The sequence below is a fragment of the Taudactylus pleione genome, unplaced genomic scaffold, assembly GCF_031769625.1.
Source record: "Taudactylus pleione unplaced genomic scaffold, aTauple2 ptg000199l, whole genome shotgun sequence".
In the NCBI taxonomy this organism is placed as follows: domain Eukaryota; kingdom Metazoa; phylum Chordata; class Amphibia; order Anura; family Myobatrachidae; genus Taudactylus; species Taudactylus pleione.
In genome coordinates, this window is record NW_028284601.1 from 3765963 (window position 1) to 3792106 (window position 26144).

The window sequence follows — 26144 nt, forward strand, 5'->3', positions numbered from 1 at the left end:
TAGCTGTTAGGATACCACATTCATGCCAATTAGTCAAAGAGAGGTCAGGGATTAATTTTGAGAGTGCCAATATGGAGATGCTAGAAGATGGAAGGGAAAATTCACCCTGCGCACCAATCAATTTGTCCCAAACTTTAAGGGTATCGGAAACACTTCTGGAAGCAAGAAATTGAGAGGGCCTATCAGCAGGTTTAACCCAGATAGCATCCCGCAGGGGGAAATTGGAACAAATAGAAAATTCGATGGCTACCCATGGAGGGGACAACCAGTCTGTCATCTGATCTAGGAGACAGGCATACTGATAGAGTTCAAGGTTGGGAGCCACCAACCCCCCCTGTGGCCTTGGATCTACACAATCGAGTTCTAGCCATATGAGGACGTTTACCCTTCCAAATAAATAGAGAGAGAACTGAGTAAAATTTATTCAGAAAGCTTATTGGGACTAAAAATGGAATGGCTCTACAAAGAGGATTTTAGGCAATAACATCATTTTTACGGTGGAAAGGCGTCCCATCCAAGATATTTCATAATTTACCCACAGTTTAGTAAGTGCTGAGAATTGTTCTAGAAGGGGCTGATAATTATACAGTATGGCATCTTGTAGTTTTAAAGGGATTTTTATGCCCAAATATGTAAGACTTGAGGACTGCCAAGCATAGGGATATCTACTCTGAAGTGAACTTAAAGCAGGCTGGTCAATATTGTAATTTGTAGTACGAAGCCGTAGAGTATTCTTGAAGGATAGTATGAAGGGCTGGAAGAGAAGTGTCTGGTTTTGTGACAAATAAAAGTACTTCGTCAGCAAAAAGACATATCTTATGCTGAGTGGTACCGACAGAAAAACCTGTAAAGGATGGGGAAGATCTGATTTTTTCAGCGAATGGTTCCATGGCTAGAGCGACTACCAAAGGCGAAAGGGGGTATCCCTGTCTAGTCCCATTAGTAATATTAAAGCTATTCGAAAGAAAACCGTTGCTATAGACACGAGCTGAAGGGGCAGTGTATAGAATTAGAATAGCTTTCAAAAACAAACCCGAGAAACCAAACCTAGCAAGGACCCAAGGCATGAAGAGCCAATGTAGCCGGTCAAAAGCTTTCTCTGCGTCCAGAGAAAGCAAAACTATAGGCACAGAGCAAGCAGCATGAGCTTCCAGAAGAGAGAAAACTCTTCTGTTGTTATCCGGGGCCTGTCTCCCCATGGTAAAGCCCACCTGGTCGTGAGATATCAAGTCAGGTCGAATAGGATTTAATCTGTTAGCAATCAGTTTCGCATATATTTTAACATCAGAGTTTAACAAAGCTATAGGCTTATAATTCCGGATCCTTGCCAGGCTAAGGTATAGTAATAATTTGTGCCTCTAACATTTCTTTAGGGAATGTATTATGTGTGATGTCATTACAAAGAGTTACTAAAATAGGGTTTAAAATGGTTTGAAAATGCATATAAAAGCTGTTGATAAACCCATCTGGGCCAGGGGCTTTATCCTTTTTAAGGGATTTAATGACTCTCTCTACCTCACTATCGCTCCAGGGAGAACATAATGCTTCAGAATCTAAAGAAGAGAGACGAGGCAGGTTAACAGAGTCTAGGAAAGAATCGATCAAGGTTTCAGAAGGCTGAGGAAAATGAAGAGTCTTGGTTGAGGTTATAAAGTTTTTCATAGTAAGAGCAAAGTATTGAGCGATATCTTTAGGATTACTAGGTATAAGTCCATTAGGACCAGACAAAGATTTGATCCTGTTAATAGCGTTTTTCCCCTAAGTTTAAGCGCGAGTAGTATATTAGCTCTATTACCAAGGGAATAAAACTTTTGATTTAGTTTAGTAATAGCATGTTGAACCTGGGAAAGATGTAAGTTATTAAGTTTCTTCCTAGCCTCAAGTAGAGGAGAAAAGACCTAATAGTCCCGTGACTGTTGTTTATGCTGCTTATCCAATTTTAAAAGATCAGATTGGTACGCAAGATAAACCTCCTGATTAGTTTTCCGAATCTTAACTGCAGCTTGTATAGCAGCTCCTCTCATAACCGCTTTAAGGGCACACCAGTGGTTTGTTACAGAAGTGTCATTAGGTAAATTTATTTCAATATAAGAAGTCAACACTTATGTTTAGGGTCTGGTGCAAGATTAAAGTCTCACATAAGAAACAAAGTTCCCTTTTTAAATCTCCTGAATTTTAAGTAAACGAGGTTGTCTAGTATTAGGAGCGTATACAGACACGAGTGTTACATATTTAGGTCCGATCTTCCCAACTAAAATGAGATATCTACCGTTACAGTCTGCCCATTTGTTTTCCAATTTAAATGAACAGGATCTACTCTATAATATTGCTACCCCATTCCTTTTAAAAATGGACCACAAGAAGTAATGCAGACCGGATAGGCGTTATTAGTAAATTGTGGGGTAGAGTGTAAAAGGGAAATGAGATTCCTGAATTGCCACTACATCAGCTTTCTGGTTTGCAAAATATTTTAGAGCTAGGCATCTCTTACATGGGGAATTAAGACCTTTAGCGTTGATACTTAAGAAATTAACCATGGGAAAAAGACATGTAAATATGGTATGAGACAACTAGAATCATTCTTATACAATGGTATGTGCGGCAGGGAATGTGTATATAAATACCAGTGAAATAGAAATGATAAAAAGTAAAAAAGAAAATAAAGTAAAATAAAAAATAATAATAATAAAAAAAACCAAATATCCATAATAAAATATAAACAGAAATAGCGTCCATAAGGAGCTAAAGCTCTTCAATCTAAAACACCGTGACAGAAAAATTAGAGGTGTTGGAGAGCGGGCTCAGCTGAAAAACCAACACAATACCCTAATATATAGAACAATTCCTTCACTATATAAATCTAACAAGAATTACCTAAAAGAATCCTGTATATATAAGCAAACATAGCTTAATTTATGGCATATTCTACCACTAATATTACATCAATAAAAAAATCTCCTATTGCATAATAGTAAGATTCAATCTCAACATTATATTAATTATAAAGACTAACGATAGAGTAGTTATTCTGAAGTAAAACATAATGAAATTGAGCGAAAGTCTAGTGTTGTCAACTGCAAATAGGGACCAGAAATATCAAATAAGACTTCACTTGAACAATTCACTTCTGCACAGAAGACCACGCTTAAGGACCAGATGTCTGAGGAAGAGGCAGTAGGAAGAAATTTCTGGAAGAGGTCTGTTGCATAATCATAAAGTTCAGGATTTGTAACAGAGTCTGGGATACCTCTTATTTTTATGTTATTGTAACCGTGAGCGATCTTCTAAATCAGTAAATTTATCTCGCAAAGCATTCAGGTCCTCTTGAAGTAAATCAAGAGCTGATATCAGATCATTATGCAAAGCGACAAGCTCTTCCATTTTGGTTTCCAAATGGTCCGTTCGATCTCCAACCTCACATATATCAGCCCTTAATGCTTGAATGTTCAATTTTAATGCTGAGGTTACTTCCGTCTTAAATGAGTTCAGCATAGTATGGATTGACCTTAGAGGTACAGGGCCATCTAGGATATCCATATCCTCTGGAGGAGGTGGTGTAGGACTACTCACTCGTTTAGCCGTGCTCTAAGAAGCAGGAGCAGACCCAGGTGATGTTTGTTGAGGGCGATTTTTAATAGGGTTGGAGGAGGAACCAAAGAAATGGACAGGTGGAGCCGATTTGGCAGCTTTAATTCTTTTCGGAGCCATGAGGGAAGGAGCCCAATCAGGGGAGCGGCGCTTATATCAAGGATTCACAGGTGCGTAGACCAACGGGTTTCAGATAATAATTATATTGAAGTTTAAGGAATCATTCAGCTATCATATCATTCTGGAGAGGGGTATTGGGGTTACCACGTTCAGCTGTAACAAATGGACATGACACACATCAGCTCACATATTCGATAGAGTAGAACCAGATGACCTCTAGGGGTCAGTGCTGCTTCAGGTCTAGATATAACAATACAGAGATATTGGAGAAGGGTCGTAATTGTGAAATATGGACTCAAATATATCAATACTCCAAGTATCTGTAGGTCCTGGCCAAGAACAGTGCTGAAGTTTGCAACAGCCTGTTCAGATATTAAAGACTTTTTCTGACATATCCAAATAAGTAAGAGAGGGGTGTTTACTAAGCAGCTTTGTACATATTATTAAAGGAGAGGTAATGGGAACTTAATGTGCTCCAAAGTTCTTCTTTTCTATGTTATGGAGGCCAGTGAGGAAATAAAAACCCCGTTCCAGCCGTCAGGTCTCACAATCCAACACTCACAGACATGGAGAAGACAGCTTTAATAAGGGAATGGGATCCCTGGAGCAGGGGGATTACGGGAAACAGTGAAATAGTCAACCTCTTCACTCCTATACTCATGGAGATCTCAGATTCAGCTTCCCACAATAGGAGCCATCTGCGTCCATGAGGAGCGTGTCACCGACAGTCAGCAGACTCACATGGAGGGCGCAGCAACCAGCCCGACAGGCAGCCTAGTCACACGGAGGATGGAGCAACCAGCCCTGACAGGCAGCTGGAGGAGTAAAGGAGGACTTGGCTGGCGTGGGTAAATAAGGGGACCATGGGTAGAGACACGCTACGATGGTGATGTCACGGCCTCGGGCATCTCTGGTTTCCAGCCAAAAATCGAGGCCCCGGCTCCAGGCAGGTCAGTGGCCCGCAACCCACAACTGCATTAAGAAACACCCAATACTCAGGGACTGCAGGTAGGGAGAGTGGGGAGAGCGAGATTGTCCAGAAGGCCAGGAGCGTTAATCAATCTTCTTTTCCGCAGGAGCTCTGGCTGTGGACGTCTGTCTCCATTAACAGCCAAGCCACGCCCCCCTCTGTGTGTTTTCATCAATATGGATCATGACAACCAACCGAGTGTAGAGCAGAAGCAGAAAGAAAATGCTAGCCGTGCAGCTGCTGGAACCAGTCATGATGACGATGCTAGTCATTCACTATCATCTAAAGCTGAGGTTCAAGAGCATGTGAGGTTTTAAAAAATTAGGGTATCTGAAATAAAATAACAAAAATCGAGATTTCACATGGGTAAATACAAAAAAAACCTCTAAAGGTTGCTGCAGAAAAACAGAAAAATTGGCAACATACCATTCATCACATGCAGTGGCAAGGAAAGGCTCAGGCCTTGGCCTTTATTTCTTAGTGGTGGTTCTGCACCTGTCAGTGAGGCATCTTCTGCCTCTCATGATGACAATGAAAGAGCTGTTAGAAGAAGTGTAAAAAAAACCTGAAAACCACTAAGGCAATAAAATATTCGTTCAGTAACACAAATGTCAGATATCCCTGAGGAGAATCTAAGTGTGTCCATGAGTGCTATGTGTGAGCCTGACCTTTAAGAGGAGTTGCCTTCCACAGTTTTTGCTCCCTGCCAATGTGGAATTGCAAGAGGATGAGGGGGATATTTCTGTAGCTGACACTGGCACTAATGAGGATATTGAGGATGAGGATGTTGTTTGTGTAAGTAAGACACTGGTGGAAGCAGCTCTTGGCCATGATAAGAACAAGGCCATTGTCATAACTGGGCATTGGACCAACAAATTCACCTCCTATGTCTGGAATTATTTTTACCCAAATCCTGACATCTGTCAAGCCATTTGTAGCCATTGTGGAAACACAGTAAGTAAAGGTAGGGACGTTAAGCATCTAGGAACTTCCACGCTATTACGTCATCTGCAGTGAGCTCATGCCAAGTATTTTAGAACATCAGAAACTGGTGCTAAAAAAATAACAAGCAGTCCAGCATCAGCTACAGTAGCTCCCTTCCCTCTACTACAGGGGTCTTTTACCTTGACCCCCCAGCTGCTGTGGAACTACACAACCCAGCATGTACTGCCAACTTTTTGATATAGCAGCATGCTAAAACTATGTCAGTGCATGCTGGGATGTATAGTTCCACAGCAGCTGGAGGGCCAAGGTTGAAGACCCCTGCTCTACTAGATCCAAGCATCTGCAATCTCCTCCACCAACACCCTCATCCACAATATTCTCAGTAATGATCAGAGGTAGTCCAGCATTCAATTTTGCTAGATGACTCATCCCCTTTCCAGGACTCCTCAGAAGAATCCTTGAGTGCTAGGCCTGCTGACAACCTCTTACAAAAACTAAGAGAATTCATAGAAACATGGCTTACCCCACTTGGACTCTCCTCAGAATTTGTGATTTCTGACAATGCCACAAATATTGTGAAAGCATTGCAGCTGGGTGAATTTCAATATATCCCCTTTTTTGCTCACACAATCAACTTAGTGGTGCAGGTTTTTTTTAAAAATGACAGGGGCGTGCAGGAGATGCCTGTCACAATTGGTGCTCGAGGGTTACCTGTATCAGGTGATGAACTGGAAACACTGGAGGCCGGCTGGACTGGAACCATGGGAGACATGAATAGCTCTTTTAATAAAAGAAGTGGGTAGCAGTGAGAACTGCCTTGGGTGATGAGTGACTGGAACTGGAAACTTGAGAGGTTGGAATGAGACCAGAAGGAACTTGGAGGGACCGGACTGGGACCGGCAGGTAGGCAGACTGAGCTGGTCGGGGTACCAGTAGATGAGCTTGCAGACGGATGGTAGCGTGGAAGCTACTTGTTGTGGCTTGGGAAGCTGTGGGTAGATGTGGTAGCGTGGAAGCTACTTGGAGCGGCCTGGGAGCCGTGGGCGAGAGGTGGTAGCGTGGAAGCTACTTGGTGCGGCCTGGGAGCCGTGTGGAGAAGCTGGTAGCTGGGTAGCCAATTGGAGAAGCTGGTAGCGTGGAAGCTACTTGGAGCGGCCTGGGAGCCGTAGGCGAGAATTGGTAGCGTGGAAGCTACTTGGTGCGGCCTGGGAGCCGTGTGGAGAAGCGGGTAGCGTGGATAGTCACTTGGAGAAGTGGGTAGTGTGGAAGCTACTTGGAGCGGCCTGGGAGCCGTAGGCGAGAAGTGGTAGCGTGGAAGCTACGTGGTGCGGCCTGGGAGCCGTGTGGAGAAGCGGGTAGTGTGGATAGTCACTTGGAGCGGCCTGGGAGCCGTAGGCGAGAGGTGGTAGCGTGGAAGCTACTTTGTGCGGCCTGGGAGTCGTGTGGAGAAGCGGGTAGAGTGAATAGTCACTTGGAGCGGCCTGGGAGCCGTAGGCGAGAAGTGGTAGCGTGGAAGCTACTTTGTGCGGCCTGGGAGCTGTGTGGAGAAGCGGGTAGCGTGGATAGTCACTTGGAGCGGCATGGAAGCCGTGTGGATAACTGAACGTAGCAGGCTTTACAGATAGCACTGGTACAGCTACTGCACAAGTTGTACACCATGGAACGTAACGAGATGTTCAAGCCCTGAGTGCTATTAGAGGAGGATCTATATACCAAGAGTCTGGCAGCGATTGGTGGATGCAGACAGGTGGTCTGGCAGTGGCATTCAGAGTGGAGCAAGACACAGCATGCAAAAGGAGTATTCATCTCTGCAGCTCTGAGAATCAGGACCACACCTGTGATTCCAATTAAGACTAGCAATGCTCACAGACAGAGCAGGGTCCAGGTGGTTAATCAGTTTGGCCAGGAGAGCAGTCTGCACACACAGGTATCACAGCCAGCATGACTCAGCCAGAGCAGATGTCCCAGGAGAACCGCAAACAGATCCATGGAGCAGCTGACAGAGGTAAGTCTCAAGGCAAAAAGGTGACAACTAGACAGGATCGTGACAGTACCCCCCTCTTATGGGTGGACTCCGGACACCAAAACAAAAACTTCTAAATACTTGGCTGAGCCTGTCCGATATCTTCAAGAACTTGAAGCTTTGAGAACTCTAGAAGGTGTTTGGAATATTGTTTCCTGAGGTAATTTGCTCAAAAAATCTTTCCTTGGAGAGCACAATGTCAATCAATTCAAACAAGCCACCCTCATTAATAACCTTGACCCCGAGACTCTTTGCTTTCACTCGCTTGGAGAAACTGTCACGGTAATGGCCCATAATAAGATAATCAATTTTACTGCTTATCTTCTCAGAAACTTTGCCTCCATAACTCTCAATTTACAACTTGGCTTCCTCCTTTTCTATGGACTCTAAGTATCCCACGATCACAAAGGTTAATCCCTTCAAGCATCTCTCTGTCCCTAGAGGAATTTGCATAGTGTTAAGAAGAGTAGCAGAAGAATTTTCCTTTTTCAGCAAAGTAGTTTTTACTGGTAATTCTTGGGAGAACGTATGACTAGGAAGAGCATGGTCTGATACCAAATGGTTGTCGAGGAAAGGAGTATTGTCATGCACAGGATCAAATTCAGAATCAGAATCCATGTCCAAAGGAAGATCAAAGGAGTTAACATGACTTGAAAACCTAGAGGACTCCGGAGATGGGCAGAGGGAAACACAACCAACTCTCATGGTATCATGTTGTTGGTCTCTAAAAGTTCTTTGAGTCTTCTTCTCTCGGACTGATTGATCCTGTACCATATGATTTTGAGAAGGGAGTACGGCGGTGTATGCGAGTTTAATATCTGAAGGTGCTGAAATAACTCTAGAATATTTATCAGAACAGGTATCTGGAGACGGACACATAGGAGCAAATTCTTTAAGCAGGGCTGTACTGAAGGCTATTATATCTTGTAGAATTGGATCCTTGGACTCAATGAGTGGGTTGGCCCACTCCAAGGCTTTTCCTTTAAAGTGCATAAAAAGAAACATGACGATGTTGGTGGGAGTAATACCACAAGCTGGATTGGTTCTCATTAGGGCATCATAATGCTTAAGCAATATGGTGTACTGGGACACATCATCATCGAAGGTCATGGACACTATATCATCCTGATTTACAGCATTCTTTTCAGGAACTGAGAAGGAACCACTTAAAGATTCTTTAACGCAATGATTGGATGATTCAGCCAAAGTTGATTGATGTTCTTTCTTAGACAGGACAGTAGAAACTTCCACCAAGAGTGTGGTACTTGAAATCTGCTCCTGGGGAACGGGACTTGAAACCACCTCCTGGGGTATGAGGCTTGGAACCCCCTCTTGGGGCATGAGACTTGGGACCCCCTCCTGGGGAGCGAGACTTGGGACCCCCTCCTGGGGAGCGAGACTTGGGACCCCCTCTTGGGGCATGAGACTTGGGACCCCCTCCTGGGGTGCGAGACTTGGGACCCCCTCCTGGGGTGCGAGACTTGGGACCCCCTCCTGGGGTGCGAGACTTGGGACCCCCTCCTGGGGTGCGAGACTTGGGACCCCCTCCTGGGGTGCGAGACTTGGGACCCCCTCCTGGGGTGCGAGACTTGGGACCCCCTCCTGGGGTGCGAGACTTGGGATCCCCTGCTGGGGTGCGAGACTTTGGACCCCCTGCTGGGGTGCGAGACTTGGGACCCCCTCCTGGGGTGCAGGACTTGGGACCCCCTCCTGGGGTGCGAGACTTGGGACCCCCTCCTGGGGTGCGAGACTTGGGACCCCCTCCTGGGGTGCGAGACTTGGGACCCCCTGCTGGGGTGCGAGACTTGGGACCCCCTCCTGGGGTGTGAGACTTGGGACCCCCTCCTGGGGTGCAAGACTTGAGACCCCCTCCTGGGGCATAATTCTTGTAACCCTTTCCCGGGGTGAGAGACTTAAGGTCCCCTCCTGGAGTACAGAGCTTGACACTCCCTGTTGGAGTATGGGACCCAAAATCCCCTTCTGGGGAAGCTGACTCGACTTTTCCTCTTGGAGTATGGAACATGAACCCCCCTTTTGGGATGCGCGGACAGAGACTTCCTCCTGGGGTGAGTGACTCAAAACCCCTTCTTGGGTTACGAGACTTAAGGACCCTCCTGGGGTTGAGACTCTGGAGACCCCTACCAGAACAGGCAGAATCCGGGACGGGACTGGAACAGGCAGAATCCGGGACGGGACTGGAACAGGCAGAATCCGGGACGGGACCGGAACAGGCAGAATCCGGGATGGGACCGGAACAGGCAGAACCCGGGACGGGACCGGAACAGGCAGAATCCGGGATGGGAACGGAACAGGCAGAATCCGGGACGGGAACGGAACAGGCAGAATCTGGGACGGGACCAGAACAGGCACTGAGACATTGACACCTGGAACCACTGCTGGAATTGCAAAGGGAACAGTCCTTGATAAAGTGGTCAGAAGCTCCACAATAACGACAGAGATGTAAATCTTTACGCCGCTGGCGTTCAGCCACAGAGAGCTTGGAGCGCGGGTAATTTCGATGTCTCACTTCACTTGGCATGGAAGAATCTTTGGTTCTTAGAGATTCCAAGACAGAGTTTGTAGTTGAGACAGAGGTAGCTCTAAGAAATTCAGGAATGAGCTGAAAGATTTTGCTGAGTAGAGCCTGTAGCTGTTCCAGCAGTTGATGGAAAGTAGTTAGGGGTTCAGGTAAGATTTGGGTATCATCTAGCCGGTTAGTCAGAATTTGCAGAAGTTGTAGTACTTGATGCTGTACCGCCTCCTGTGAATCCAACCGAGTGATTAGGTTACGGAAAGCACTTGATCCAGGATTAGGTGCTTGATCCGCCACCATTGTTAGGCCTGAACATACTGTCACAATTGGTGCTCGAGGGTTACCTGTATCAGGTGATGAACTGGAAACACTGGAGGCCGGCTGGACTGGAACCATGGGAGACATGAATAGCTCTTTTAATAAAAGAAGTGGGTAGCAGTGAGAACTGCCTTGGGTGATGAATGACTGGAACTGGAAACTTGAGAGGTTGGAATGAGACCAGAAGGAACTTGGAGGGACCGGACTGGGACCGGCAGGTAGGCAGACTGAGCTGGTCGGGGTACCAGTAGATGAGCTTGCAGATGGATGGTAGCGTGGAAGCTACTTGTTGTGGCTTGGGAAGCTGTGGGTAGACGTGGTAGCGTGGAAGCTACTTGGAGTGGCCTGGGAGCCGTGGGCGAGAGGTGGTAGCGTGGAAGCTACTTGGTGCGGCCTGGGAGCCGTGTGGAGAAGCTGGTAGCTGGGTAGCCAATTGGAGAAGCTGGTAGCGTGGAAGCTACTTGGAGCGGCCTGGGAGCCGTAGGCGAGAATTGGTAGCGTGGAAGCTACTTGGTGCGGCCTGGGAGCCGTGTGGAGAAGCGGGTAGCGTGGATAGTCACTTGAAGAAGTGGGTAGCGTGGAAGCTACTTGGAGCGGCCTGGGAGCCGTAGGGGAGAAGTGGTAGCGTGGAAGCTACGTGGTACGGCCTGGGAGCCGTGTGGAGAAGCGGGTAGCGTGGATAATCACTTGGAGCGGCCTGGGAGCCGTAGGCGAGAGGTGGTAGCGTGGAAGCTACTTTGTGCGGCCTGGGAGCCGTGTGGAGAAGCGGGTAGAGTGAATAGTCACTTGGAGCGGCCTGGGAGCCGTAGGCGAGAAGTGGTAGCGTGGAAGCTACTTTGTGCGGCCTGGGAGCTGTGTGGAGAAGCGGGTAGCGTGGATAGTCACTTGGAGCGGCATGGGAGCCGTGTGGATAACTGAACGTAGCAGGCTTTACAGATAGCACTGGTCTAGGAACCAGCAGGAGCCTGGGACACACTGGAACTCAGGTACAGCTACTGCACAAGTTGTACACCATGGAACGTAACGAGATGTTCAAGCCCTGAGTGCTATTAGAGGAGGATCTATATACCAAGAGTCTGGCAGCGATTGGTGGATGCAGACAGGTGGTCTTGCAGTGGCATTCAGAGTGGAGCAAGACACAGCATGCAAAAGGAGTATTCATCTCTGCAGCTCTGAGAATCAGGACCACACCTGTGATTCCAATTAAGACTAGCAATGCTCACAGACAGAGCAGGGTCCAGGTGGTTAATCAGTTTGGCCAGGAGAGCAGTCTGCACACACAGGTATCACAGCCAGCATGACTCAGCCAGAGCAGATGTCCCAGGAGAACCGCAAACACAGATCCACGGAGCAGCTGACAGAGGTAAGTCTCAAGGCAAAAAGGTGACAACTAGACAGGATCGTGACAATGCCATCTGTGGCCCGAAAAATTTCCAAACATTTTCGGCATTCAGCAACAGCATGCAGGAGATTGCAGCACCTGCAAGAACAGTTAAATTTGCCCTGCCATCAACTGAAGCAAGAGGTGGTAACAAGGTGGAACTCCACCCTTTATATGCTTCAGCAGATGGATGAACAGCAAAAAGCAATCCATAGCTATACGACAAGCCATAACATTGAGAGAGGAGGGGGAATGTACCTTAACCCAACACAGTGGAAAGTACTTACTGTCTTGTGCAAGGTGCTCAAACCATTTGAAGTAGCCACATGTGAAGTGAGTGCTGACACTGCTAGCTTGAGTCAGGTGATTCCCCTAATTAGGCTTTTGGAAAATCAGCTGGAGAAATTGAAGGAGGAGATTAAACAAAGCGAATCCGCAAAGTATGCTGGACTTGTAGATCAAGTCCTTTATTTGCTTCGCCAGGATCCACGGTTGGCCATGATGTTGAAATCTGATCACTACATTTTAGTGCTTGATCCTAGGTTTAAGTCGTATGCTGTATCTTTCTTTTCAACTGACTCAGATCTTAGAAGATGCAAAGAGCTACTGGTGAGCAAGATGGCAAGTGTCACAAGCATTACGACATCTCCTCCAATTTCTTCAGCAGCAGTCAGAAAAAAAATCGACTTTCCCAAAAGACCCAGTGGTGATGCAGATAAGTCAACCCAACATTTTGACATCTGGTCGGGTCTAAAAAAATTGCCCAACGTTAGTGACACCTCTACCGTAACTCCATCTGATGCGATCACCATCCAAAGAATGTTGGGGGATTATTTTCATTACACCGTAAAAATAGGAATGCCACAGAGTCCCTTCGAGTACTGGAAGGAAAGAAAGGCAATTTGGAGGCCCTTGTATGAACTGGGTTTGCATTATTTAAGCTGCCCACCCTCCAGTGTGTACTCAGAGAGAGTTTTCAGCACAGCCGGGAACCTTGTGAGCGAACGGCGTAGGAGGCTACTTCCTCAAAATGTGGAAAAGATGATATTCATCAAAATAAACTGGAAATTCCATGAGGAAGACCTTTACCGGCAATTACGTGACATTACAGAGTCTTCTGTGTCACGACCAGGGTTTCTCGGCATGGTGGTCGGCGGGTGTTATCTGTGCGGATGTTATGGCGGGGGGCGTCTGGTGGTGGTGCTGGTGCCTGGTGGGGAGCATTGGCTGTGCGCGGTCCTGTGTGGGCATATTGTCAGTCTGTGCTGGTTAGGCCTGGCGGTGCTTCCGTTCCGCTCCGACATGGGCGCCGCCATCTTGCTTTCGGCCATGTGACCTTGTTCCCCAATTCTGGCATGTCACATGCTCACTCTGACCACTCATGGCTGGGCGCTGGATATAAAAGGGAGTTCAGAGCTCCCTTGCATTGCCAGTGCAACGTGTTTCTCAGCGCAAGCTGAGAGGGAGATCCTGAGCTTGTCCACCTGCCTGTTGGATCTCTGTCTAAGCCTGCTTCAGCTAACCTGCTCCTTACCCTGCTGGACTTCCACTGCCTTCTCCCAGTGCCTCCTTCTATTGCTTGAGGACCTGTGTCAGCTGTTACCCTGCACCTTGCCTCCACTTGCACTTTCCTCTGGACATTATTTCTTCAGCCACAATTCATTTCAGCCTCACAAGACCTGGAATGCTGGACTGCCCTCTGTTATCACTACCTGGACTTTTCCCATTGCCTCACTACAGTTCCCAAGTGCACTTTAGTGCTATACCCGGACTTTTTGTTTTACCACATTAATGTCTGTTAAGCCACTCATTAAAAACTCCACGTTTATTTTTAAATCTGCTTCAGTGTCTGTTCCTGTTACCACCCCAGGCCCACAACAAAACCAGAACCTCACATTCTGTAATGGTGGATTCCAGCGGGGATGAATTAATATTGTGTGAGGATGATGAACACACTGATGAGGGTGAGGATGGCAATGACGATGACATCATGCCACTGTAGAGCTGTTGCCTTAAGCCAATTGGTAGCTTGTTTTGTGGGGACCCAAACAAACCAAGCACTTCAGCCACAGAAGTTGCAGTCCCTGTCATTGAAGTGCTTGGTTTGTTAAAGTGTGCATGTCCTTTTTAATATTCAACATAAGGGTGGGTGGGAGGGTCCAAGGACAATTCCATCTAGCACTACCTTTCATTTCTGCCACTGCTGTGTGGCAATGTTTCATAGATGTGCTTTATACTGTGGTGTCTGTGTCACTGCTCTGTCACTTAGTTACCAGTCAGCTCACTGCAACCTTTGGCCAATAATGGTGAAAACAATATTATAAACTGTGAGGTGATCTAAATTGACTGTAAATGACTGGAAATTAATGTTATTGAGGTTAATAATACTCAAGGAACAAAAAAAAGCCCAAATGATATGATCTTAGCTTTTTTTGTCAATTTTTGTAAAAAATCCAAATCCAAAAGCTGGATGACGAATCAGAGTCAAATCCAAATACAGCAAAAATGGTCCGGCGCTCATCCCTAATTATTAGTCACCTCCATCATCCCCTGCACAATGGTACAGTTTTAGTCACCTCCATCATTCCCTGCTCAATGCTAAATTATTAGTTACAGTACCTGTATCGGCCCATGCACAATGGCACATTATTACCCAGCTCTATCATCCCCTGCTCGATGGCAAATTATTAGTCACCTCTATCAGCCCCTGCACAATGGCACATTATTGACCAGCTCTTTCATGAGAATTAAAATACTAGTCAAAAGACAATTAATTACTTTTTTAGGCACTATGGCACATTGTTATGCTGCACTTTCATCTTTTGAACTATTGCACATTATTAACCAACTCATCTCATGCACAGTGGCATATTTTTAAGTAACTCCATCTCCTGCATGATGACATGTTATTAACCTGCTCCTTTGTCTTCTGCACATTTTTACATTATTAATCTCTACTGTTCACGCAATGGCATGTTATACCCCTTTTACACCAGAGCTAAAACCCGGGTTATTGTAGGGTTAATCAGGGTAGCTCCTTGGTGTAAAAGGGGACAGGGTTGGATTCCCGGGTGGAGTGACCTGGCAATCCAGGTGAGTGGCCATCGCCTGGCCGCTCGCTAAAGTTGTGGGTGGTCACCCACAGCTTAGCGAGCGGCGAGGAGGTCGGCTTTTAAAAAAAAAAGCGGCCGCCCTCATTCAGAGCAAGCGGCTCTGAATGAGGGCCTAAAAGCGCTGCATTTAGCAGTGCTCCTCGCAGTATCTACTGGGAAATGTCTGTATATAGTGCAAAGGAACCCATACTAGCGTCCCACTGCATCCCTATCTTGCCCATTGTGCACACCAGTGTGCAGTGTTAGTGACTGGTAGACCCCTGCCAGTCACACACACAATGGAAGGTCTTCTATGCTGCTATACAGCCCACACAGTGCCGCTGACCCTCCCCCCCCCCCCCCGCCCAGACACGGGGCTACACTCTTACCGTCTTGGCGTTGTTATCAACATAACATTACATAACATTCTGCCAGGGCTAAACCTGAGCCGCCCCGCTCACTTGCTGCCACGAGATAGGCCTGGAGGGGTGCCACTTCTGCCGCTCATTGGACTGGGATCGACGCCACTCAAGCCGCTAAACAAGCCATTCGGTGCAGGGGGGGAGGGGTGTTCTGCACTCGGACCATCCCGCAAGTTCCTATGCCTGCCACTGAGGGGGGCGCCCACTGCACTGTCATTGACGCCACTGAATGGGAGAGAGCCACAGCCGGCCGGGCCTGGTGAAAAGATCTTGCGGGCCGTATCCGGCCCGTGGGCCGAGGGTTCCCCATCCCTGTCCTAGATGATCATCTATTATCTTCTGCACTGTGGCACATTATTAGATACTTTTGTCATTTCCTATTCCAAATCACATCACTAATTAGCAATTATTGCTATGAGGTAACAATCTGCTCTCACTTTCCAGGTTCAACTTTAATTTGAACACGGCAACAGGGGAAACAGCTCTACATATCGGTGTCCGTTTAGATGAGCACGCAGTGGTGAGGAACAGCTGTCTCGGGGGAGTCTGGGGTCCTGAGGAGAGAGACATGTCCTTTAACCCCTTTGTGCAAGGGCAGTACTTTGATGTAAGTACATGTGTAATGTGTATCCGCAGACATAGGGCCTGATTCACTACGGATCGCATTCTCCTTACACACGCACCACAGTTGCTAATATCAGCCGTGCTATTCAATGTTTGCATTCACATTGCGATCGCAGCCAGACAGTAGGATGCCCACTTCCCCTTACCCACATCTGTATACAAGGGCAACATAGCGGAACAATTGGTAACATCAGACCCATAAGCACACTTGTACAAGCCCTGACCGTACTCAGAAATTGATAACAGCTACGCACGCCATGGGTACTCAGGATGCTTATGGCCACACAGTGGATAATTTATGCACGCCCCTCCAACGGCGTTGCAACACACTGGCACACCTGCGTTCGGCCAACCACCCCCCTTCACCACCTACAAACGGCACTTCCTGTCAATCACTCTGCTCTGGGTTTCTCTTAGCCTCCGCATTCACAGTTCTGAATGCAATTGCTAGTTTGCGCACTGCGGTGCATATACATGCGCAGAATGCAATAATCGACCGATTGCATGTGTATTAGCAACTGCGTTCCTTGCTGAATCAGGCCCATAGACCAATGACAGACTCTGTGATTGGTTGGTGCTGTAAGGTATATTTCACATATGGGCGTGGTCTATTTAATTGTGGGTGTGGTCCTAATAAAATCAAAGCTGCTTATACCAGCCCAGCTCCCCTAATCATGACAGCCATCAATTGTGGCCACTCCTTAGGGAGCCTGGGTGTTGGGATAGTACCAATGAAATTGGGACTGGTTCCAGTGTTCTCTTTGGGCCTGATTCAGACCCGGTCCCAGTGCGCATGCGCACGACGGAGCCGGCTCCGTCGTGTGCATGCGTGAGACCCGGATAGCGACGGGCACTCCGTCACTCCGGGTCTCGTACCAAAGGAGGCGTGCTGTCGATGTTGAGTGACAGCACGCCCCCTTTGGTGGGCGGGCCAGGGGCGTGGCTGCCCAGACGGAGGCGTTGCCATGAGAACGCCTACCGTCTGGGGCCGGCCCCACTGACATCACAAGTGATGTCAGTGGGAGAGCTTTCGGCTCTGTTAGAGCCGAAAGCTCTGTGGGGCTTGCGGCAACGAGACCCTACCACAAGGGTCTCATCGCAAGCCTGATGGCCGCGATGGTCTTCACCATCGCGACCATCATCATGGCCGCTCGCTATTGTTGTGGGTGGTCACCCACAGCTATGAGAGTGTCCAGGAGGCAGTTCTGAAAAAAAAATGCGCGGCCTTGATTCAGAGCGAGCGGCTCTGAATCAGGCCCTTTGTACCTTGCTGTGTAGGAGATAGCATCTAGCTTTGTTCTGACTCTTCTATAAATGAATTAGAGAAGCAGACCCCATATAATGTGGAGAAGTCACGCATAGAGGCTACAGCCAACTAATAGTAGCTGACGTTGCACCTCGCTGTGCAGCAAGATGCATAGAAAAGACCGCAGAAGTACTGAGGTTCCTAGTCTCAGCGCACTGAGTAATATGTTACTCTGTATTGCTCATTAGCAGCTGCTGATAGCAAATGTACTTGCACTTATCTAAATGATGATTATTTTCTCTCGTTCCAGATGTCCGTCAGCAGCGACGACCTGCGTTATCATATATTTGTGAATGGACTACCATTCTGTGACTATATTCATCGGTACCTGAACCTGCCATTTATTACTACTATACAGATTACAGGAGATGTGGTGTTGGCACTTGTACAGTTCTAAGCAACCTCCAATACGCTCCTAGGTGCATTAGGATAGCCTGGATGGGCAGGCACACAGGCCTCGGACTCTGGAGCTCTACTCTTGTGTTAATCACCAATAAAATCTGTTTTATAAATGAGGAAATGGTGCTTTATGTGTAATCCATTGTAAGTGCTTAGATTCAACAGAGAAGAAACGGGCAAGATAGTCATCTCTCATTGTCTGGTAAAATGCAGCGACCACCACACTTTTGAGACATCTACCAGCGTCTCCAGCGCAGACTGTTATAGCTACAGTATATCACACTCCACAAGGAAAAGATTGGTCAAGGTTTTTGGAAATGTATCACTTCATAGAGAAGTTCACCCATAATATTATTATTATTATTATTAATAAAGAGTATTACATAGCACTACGCATAATACATTGGGGGGGGGGGGGTTGCGTCACGATCCCGGCAAATGGGATGCCGATATTTACAATACTGTCGTTGAAATCCCGACACCTGTCAGAATCCCAACCGCCGGCATCCCGAAAGTGATGTAGTGGGGGACAGGGAGGGTTAAGGGTAGGCACTAGGGGGAGGGTTAGGCACTAGGCAGGGAGGGTTAAAGTTAGGCACTAGGGGGGAGGTTAGGTTCAGGAAGGGAGGGGTAGGGGTTGGGCTAGATACCTACCAACAGGTATCTGTAACCTAACCCTGTCGGGATGCTGGTGTTAGGATTTTGACCGTCGGGATCCCGAGAGGCAGTATCCTGTATCCTCCCCATTCGGGGATGTAACAGTAAAAAAAAAAAAAAAAAAAATCCATACGAAGAAAAATTCCTCTACTGGAGAAAACTGAAAAACATAAACAATGTTACTGTGGTCTCTAAATATTTTGTTAAAAATATCAATATTCCACATGAAATCATAAACGATGCAGACAATTTTCTTGAGTTGGAGATAAAAATATCAGTTTTAAAATAAATAATTTTAACAATACATGGGGATATTTTTCTTTGGTTCAAATATACCATTTATCTGTAGTTGTTTTATGTTGTCATAAAATCATTGCAGACTTCTTCTCTCCCATCCTAACAGAATCATATTAACTGAACTGTGGTGACTGGCTTACGTCACACCCTCCATCTCTTCTGTTTTCCTCCAACTCTTAGGGGCTTATTTTTAATTTTTTATTTTTTTTAATAAAATTATGAAGTTTCTGTCTAATTTTACATATCAGCGCTATGCATTAACAGCCTAATACAGGGGATTTCATCATCAATGGGGATTACGATCTGACTCCTTACAATCCCTCCGGCCAGCTCTGGCATTTGACACTGTGCGCATGTCAGATTCCCCTGGAGGAGTCTTCCAAAATGTTGGGTATGTAACTCGTAGGGACAGTGGCTTTTGCTACCATAACATGGATATTTTCATTCAAAATTAAAGATATGAGATCTAATTGATAGGCGTATTGAGAGAGATGTATATGAAAGTGAGACTTGAATCACTTCCATGAATGTGCACGCATCCCTGAACACACAGAGAGACTGATGTAAAAGAGAGATTTGAATTGCACACTTTGAGGTGCATACGCGCAATTATCAAAAGATGATTAACATTTTTAAAGGTTCATTAGACATGTAATTTTATAAAATAAAACCAAAAAAACAAACAAACAAAAAAAAACAAGGGTCTGAGACACAGATATCTGTACCTGTACCCTTAGACACACAGGAGTTTGCAAAAAAATATGTTAAACAATAGCGATCCACGTTAAATAGGGCAGCAATTTGGAACAATGGTGATAATCACAGATCACACTATTAATATACACTAGTCAACAAAAGATGTTCCCAAGCGCTCCTAATGGGAATGATCTAAATCATTAAAAAGTAATATTCAAATGTCCAGGAACAGTATGTCAAAAATCCTGTAACCAATCGCACAAACTGTGCTTTTAGATAGTCTTTAGCCGAAATTGGCCACCATATAATAACCCCACCAATGTAGGTGCAAATAAGAAAATATAAATACTTTAAAAGACCAGAAAGTCTTAAATTATGTAGTCCACCGCAGCTTTGAATATCAAAACCGTCACTCCAAAATATTCCTTCATCCAAGGTGAATCCTCATTCATGCAGACTCCTCAAAGTGTATGTGCATGCAAAACACAAAGAGGGTGGCCACCATGGTGTAAAATCCTCACAATTTATTTGAAGTATAAAAACAGACAAATTAATGCGTACCAAAATTGACCTTTTGAGAAAGGTACACTGTTGCACATATATAGGGGTATTAATATGCTCCCCCTATAGAGCGTTACCTTCCCAGTCTGTGTGCGCAAGTTGCAATCAGCAAGTGTTTCAACCACCAACGTGTTTCAACCGCCTATGGGTGTATAATGTCTGTGAAGTGAAGTGGTAGGGGAAGCCCGCCCCTTCCTGCGTGCATTATATAGATAATCATTTAACTTACTTAATCTGTGTAGCTGTCTCCATATTCTTAGGTGCTGAGAACAGCGCATGTTGTGTAAAACCTCATGATGCGTCCCACGTGACTCCTCATGTATTGAGGAAGTGGATGCGTTCCAGCACTAATATACCACTTGATGCGCTCCACACTCTGGACCTCATTCAGAGTCGGTCGTTGCGGCCGCACGGTCGTACGTCACCGATGTTCGCTAAACTGCGCATGCGTAAAGGTCGCAATGCGCGTGCGCAAACTAGCTGCTACGATCAGAAATTTCTCTCTCCTTGAACACAGCCAGGTCGGTAGTTTGAGTGACAGGATGAGGCATTTGTGGGTGGTAACAGGGGAAGGTGCTTGAAAACGGAGGAGTGGAGATCCGAACGCAGGCGTGCCTAATTATGCAAACGGCGTTTTATGGGAGTGCATACTTAACAAAGTAGTGTCATGGCACACGTGACATGGGTGGTTTGTACACTGACCTGATCGTAGTGCTTAAGAGAGGGTATGGTCAACCTTAAGCTCTACGACCAGTTCCGATGGTTCCCGATGGTCTCGATTAATCCTTATATGCCCGGAGATGACGTGTAATGCATACGAGAAGGGGGCGTTTTTTTTGTCTTACGGCCGCATCCGCCCCTTGGTCGGCCAGCTAACGATCCGATCTTAGGGATGCAACTTGCGAGTGCATCATTTGCATATCAGGCCCCTTTTCCCTTACGACCATGCAGCCGCAACGACCGACTCTGAATGAGGTCCTCTGTTCCCCGGCAGAGCGCATCACGTGTTCCTTCCGCAGCACATGACGTGACACTGCGTTCCACAACATGGGATGCAGTGCAAGGTATCAAACAGTCACCGCTGCTGCATCAATTAAAAGTTGTCATGTAGCTAGGCTTGCCGCTGCCGCTGCGTTCCACTACATGGGATGCAGCGCAAGGTATAGAACAGTACCCGCTACTGCATCAATTAATGTAACCCAACGTTGTCATGTAGCTGGACATCATGTCTGACATGATCAATATCACCTAAAAACATTACTGGTGTATAATATATCATACAGAGGGGTAATATAGTGCAATACATAAAAATCAATGTGGATAAAAGATATAAAAGACTCCATAAATAATGTGCAATACCTCCATATTAATACATAAGAGTTGTGATACTAAACTATGCAAAGGGACCATTGTCATATAAAATCTACAACATCCAGGTAGGTATAAAACTTATCAAATGCTACTGCACATAAAGATGACATTGATAATAAATAAATACATAAATACAAAAAATAAGATAATAAAATATCAACAGTATATATGACATAATATGCATTAAAATAATAATAAAATGCCTATAAATAATAAAACTTTTGTCATAAAAACCATTTAAGTTCAAAGTTAGTATTCAATCCATGCGGTTCTAATGTTTTTGCTTCATAAATATATCTCATTTCTGCTTTAGCCAAAAATGTTTCAACACCCTTAGTCCGCCAGTTGCCCTCTACTTTTTTAATACCCATAATAAACCTGATGTCATTAATTCAATTTTGATGTTTCTCATATAAATGGTTTGAGAGAGCGTGATTGGTCACCCCTCTCCTTATATTCCTTAGGTGTTCACCCCATCTTTCTTTTAGTTTCGTACAGGAGTTTGCAACACAACGGAATCTGGCTGAGCAGAAGAAATCACTCACCTGGGTTATATAGTCAGAGCCCGCAGTCCTGGTCACTCCCGTCGTGTCCGTCCTTGGATCAATGAAGGAAATCTCGGTGGGACCTCCATGTGAAAGATTCATAATAAACCTTCTGTGGCCGATCACCGGGCCTGAGCTCTTTATGTGTGTCAGAACCCCTTGGACAGAGTACTCGAGAGAAAATCAACACATGACCACCATTCTGTGCTCTAAAATTTCTCTGGCTATAAATGCGTGTCATGCAATATTATAAGCATAGTAATCTCACATTGCAACATAAGCAGTTTAACTCAGCATATTTCAATATAACCACTCATTGTTAGTATTCATTATGTTATTATCTATACTTGAAGGAGTGAAGAACAAATTGTTAGGGAGTCAAGGGAGAAAGCATGGGAGCAGACATATAGTACATTATCATCTTCGGTACATTCCAAACTTTCTAGTCTATGAAGGTCACTAGAACTTGTCTCTAACTGAATTCAGAATACATTGGATTGGATTTCACTGATCCCCGAGCCAGACATGTGGGGATCGGCAAATTGCCCCAATCAATCGTTAATGTATGGGGGCCTTAACACTCTCCCAGTGCTTTACACACTGTGAGTGTGTCAGAATAAATATGTCTAGGCAAAGTACTGTATACTAATATAAGCAGAATTTTGGTTGGATACAATTTGTTACAAACCATAAATTAGAGAAACTAAGGGGTCTATGCAGTGGCGTCACAAGGGGGGTGTGGGCTGCACCCGGGTGTCAACCACTGAGGGGTGACACCAAAGTGCCGACTCTGTAATATGACGTGCAGCACTCGGCTCCAGACAGAGTGGTCCCCGGGTGCAGTCTACAACTCCGGGACCCTCCGGGATCTATGTAGGTCAGTATCTGTTCTCCTTCTGAGTTCCCTTAATACTACAGTGCTCACTGATTATACCACTCAAATCAGCTGTTCCAATGGATTTCATCTGTAATATATGCAGCTAATTAGGAATGCTATTTAAATACTTGAATGAGAGCGCTTTCTATTCACCTTGACAAAGACGCCTTTAGGACGGTGAAACACGTAGGTGCTCTCTCCTATTGCATGGTGCTCCCACAGAAGATACAAGGACCATCTGCTCCCCAGACATGGGTAGAGCACTTTTCTCACTTACTGCAGACCTGTTTCCCCCAAAGCTTGATCCACTGAGATGATCTGCTACTGAGACGGGACAAGCGGAAATTCAATGCCGTGGATATTACAACACCCACCGTCACCTGTGCTCTGACTGCTGGAGCTGTTAAGGGGGAGAGGCCGACCCGCCTGTGTCCCGCTACCCAGCTGTCCCACCCATAAATCAAACTCAGAGACAGGAAATTTGGGATACCAAACTGGCCACAGCTTTATTTTCAACCTTATTAGCATACGCTGCAGGGCACCAAAATGAGCAGTGGGCAAGGCTATCTTCACTTCACTAGATTATTTTCCGGGGCGTGCCCCGCCTACCCAGTAGGCGCCCAGGCTATGCCCGTTTTGGGAGCCGCCCCTGTGGCGCATATCACGCTCGCCTGGCATGCAGCCCCAGTGGCCCAACCGTCCAAAGCTGGAACCGAGCGTGCGGTCATTCGCCGAGGGTGAATCTGCAAACCTCGGCTGGCTCCCCCCTTACCTCTGCCTTGTGCACTGCTTCATTCCGCCACCCGAGGTTCTGTGGGCCAGCCTCAGAACCGAAGCCCCCACCCTGCCACTACAGGCGTATGACCGCCTCGAGCGCTTCCTGGAATGCATTGTTAAACAGGTCAATACCGACATCCGACAAATGCACCCCATCCCTCCTGTACATGCCCTCCCTATTGTTCACTATGTCCCCATGTTGTATGACCTCACCCCCCGCCGCGGTGACCAGTTTTTTGACTGCCGCGTTCACCTTTTTCCTGGCTCTCTCCACCCCCGCCCCGCGCCATGCTCCATACCACGTCAGCCTAGGTATGATACTAGACCAGATAATGTGCACCGCACTCCAGCGGTCTTTAATCCATGCCAACTCTTCCTGCATGGCTGCCAGCAGGTTGAGGGACCTCATCTTGGCCAGGTCATTGCCCCCCAGGTGCAGAACTATCGCGTCTTGCCGTCCCGCCCCATCTTCCGCGAGCAATAGGGCCCTTCTTAGCTCGTACCATCTCATTCCCCTCTTCCCAAACCAGAATACCTTCCCGACCTCGGGCAGCAGCCCCAATTGCCTCCCGTAGGGCCTGGTGGCGGCCCTGGCTGCTGCCCAATAAATAAAGGAGTGCCCGAAAATCCATATCCGCCTCCCTCCATTGCGCCCTGCGAGGAGAAAAATAAAAATTGTGGGGGGAGGGGGGTTAACGGGGATATTTGATTAATCATTTTGCTGCCGCGCTGTCTACTACAGGTCTGATATACGCCTTGTAGCTGTTGGACCTCCACCTACTCAATGCCTTGATATCATCCACTGGCCGCCCCTCGCTGGCCGCTGAGGTTGCTGCCCCTATCCTAAAAGAGTGGGTACCAAATCTGCGCGTATCCCAACCCAATTTTCCTACGCATTTCTTAAATACCGCTGAGAACTGAAACCTAGTTAGCGGGGATGCATCCGCATGGATGAGAAAATTGTCACCCTCCCTGGGTCTACTAACCAGAAATTCCCTGACCGCAGTCACCGGACATACCCTTGCGTCCGGCTGTGCTCTCAACTGGACCCATCTGCCCCTGCCGGCTTGGTCGGTCTTTGACCTCTGTATCTTGCACAATACTGTGTCGTCAGCTAGCGTCACGCCCGTGCTCTGCAGACCTGAGTCGCGAGAACTTTTGGACTCTGCCACCAGTTCGCTCACCCTAAACGCTCCCCTGAATGCCATGATGAAAGCTGTCCTAAATAATGTGGCCTCGCCCGCGTCTCTGCATACCCCTGGCACCATGCTCACTAGCTTTGTCAGCCTCTCACTCGTCACTGGTTCCCTACTGTCCAGCCTCCACCCCTCTGCTCTGGCCCACCCTTTCATTATTGTGCGGACCACAAAATCTTTGGTCGCGTCCCTTTCCCCTGTCAACTTTGCAAAAAATGATATGCCGGCCAACGTCGTATTTGCCCTTGCCCTGGAAAACTTCTCCCTTCTCAGCCTGCCTAGGAAACCCAACATTTTCTGGTGAGGGTCCTTACCCTCTAGTCCTTCTGCACTCGCAAACTGCTGCCACTTCTCCCAGGCGGCTCTGTATGCTGTCCATGTCCTAGGTGCCAGGGACCGCTCAATGAGGGCGCTCAGACCGTGATCGGCTCGACTATCTGCCAAAGATTGGAGGGGCATGTTAAACCTGTCAACTGTGCCTGCGGCGCCGCTGCCCTAAACGCCTTCCACTTCTGTCTAGACAATGCGTCTGCTATGACGTTCTGCTCCCCCGGCACATGCTTGGCCCTGAATGTGATGTTGTGCCGCAGGCAGGCCGCCACTAATCTCCTCACTAACCTGATAACCGGTGGAGATGATGCCCGCTGGTTGTTTACAATCTGCACCACCCCCATATTGTCACACCAAAATTGTATACGTCTGTTGGCCAGCCTGTGGCCCCAGATGACCACTGCTACCACTATCGGGAACAATTCTAACGCTGCCAGGTTTTTGGTCAACCCAGTGGCCACCCACCTGGCTGGCCACTGCTGGGCACACCATTCACCCTGCAGGTAGGCCCCAAAGCCTATTGCACCCGCCGCATCTGTGAATAATTGCAACGCATGGTTGCCCGCTGCTGGCGCTTGCCAGATACAAACACCATTGAAATGCCGGATGAATTCCTCCCACATTGTCAGGTCGTCTCGGAGGTCTTTGGAGATGCGAATAAAATGGTGCTTCTTCTTAATACCTGCCGTGGCCTGCTCCAGCCGCCTTTTAAAAATCCTGCCCATGGGTATTACCCGGCATGCAAAGTTGAGCCTCCCTAACAAGGACTGCATCTGGCCTAGCGTGACCTTTTTTGCCCTTGCGCAAAAACCGATCTCGCGACCTAGTTTTACCACCTTCTCCACTGGGAGCCTGCACTCTAGCTTCTCTGAATCGATCTCTATGCCCAAATATGCCATTATGGTCTTCGGCCCCTCTGTCTTTTCTCGTGCAATAGGGACTCCAAATTCCCCTAGCATGCTCTGGAGCTCCTGCAGGAGTTGGCCGCAAACTTCTGACCTCGGGGGGCCTGCTAGCATGAAGTCGTCTAAGTAATGTGCTATGGCCCTGGAACCTGTGCGCTCCTGAAAACACCACTGCAAGAAAGAGCTGAAGACCTCAAAGAAAGCGCACGAA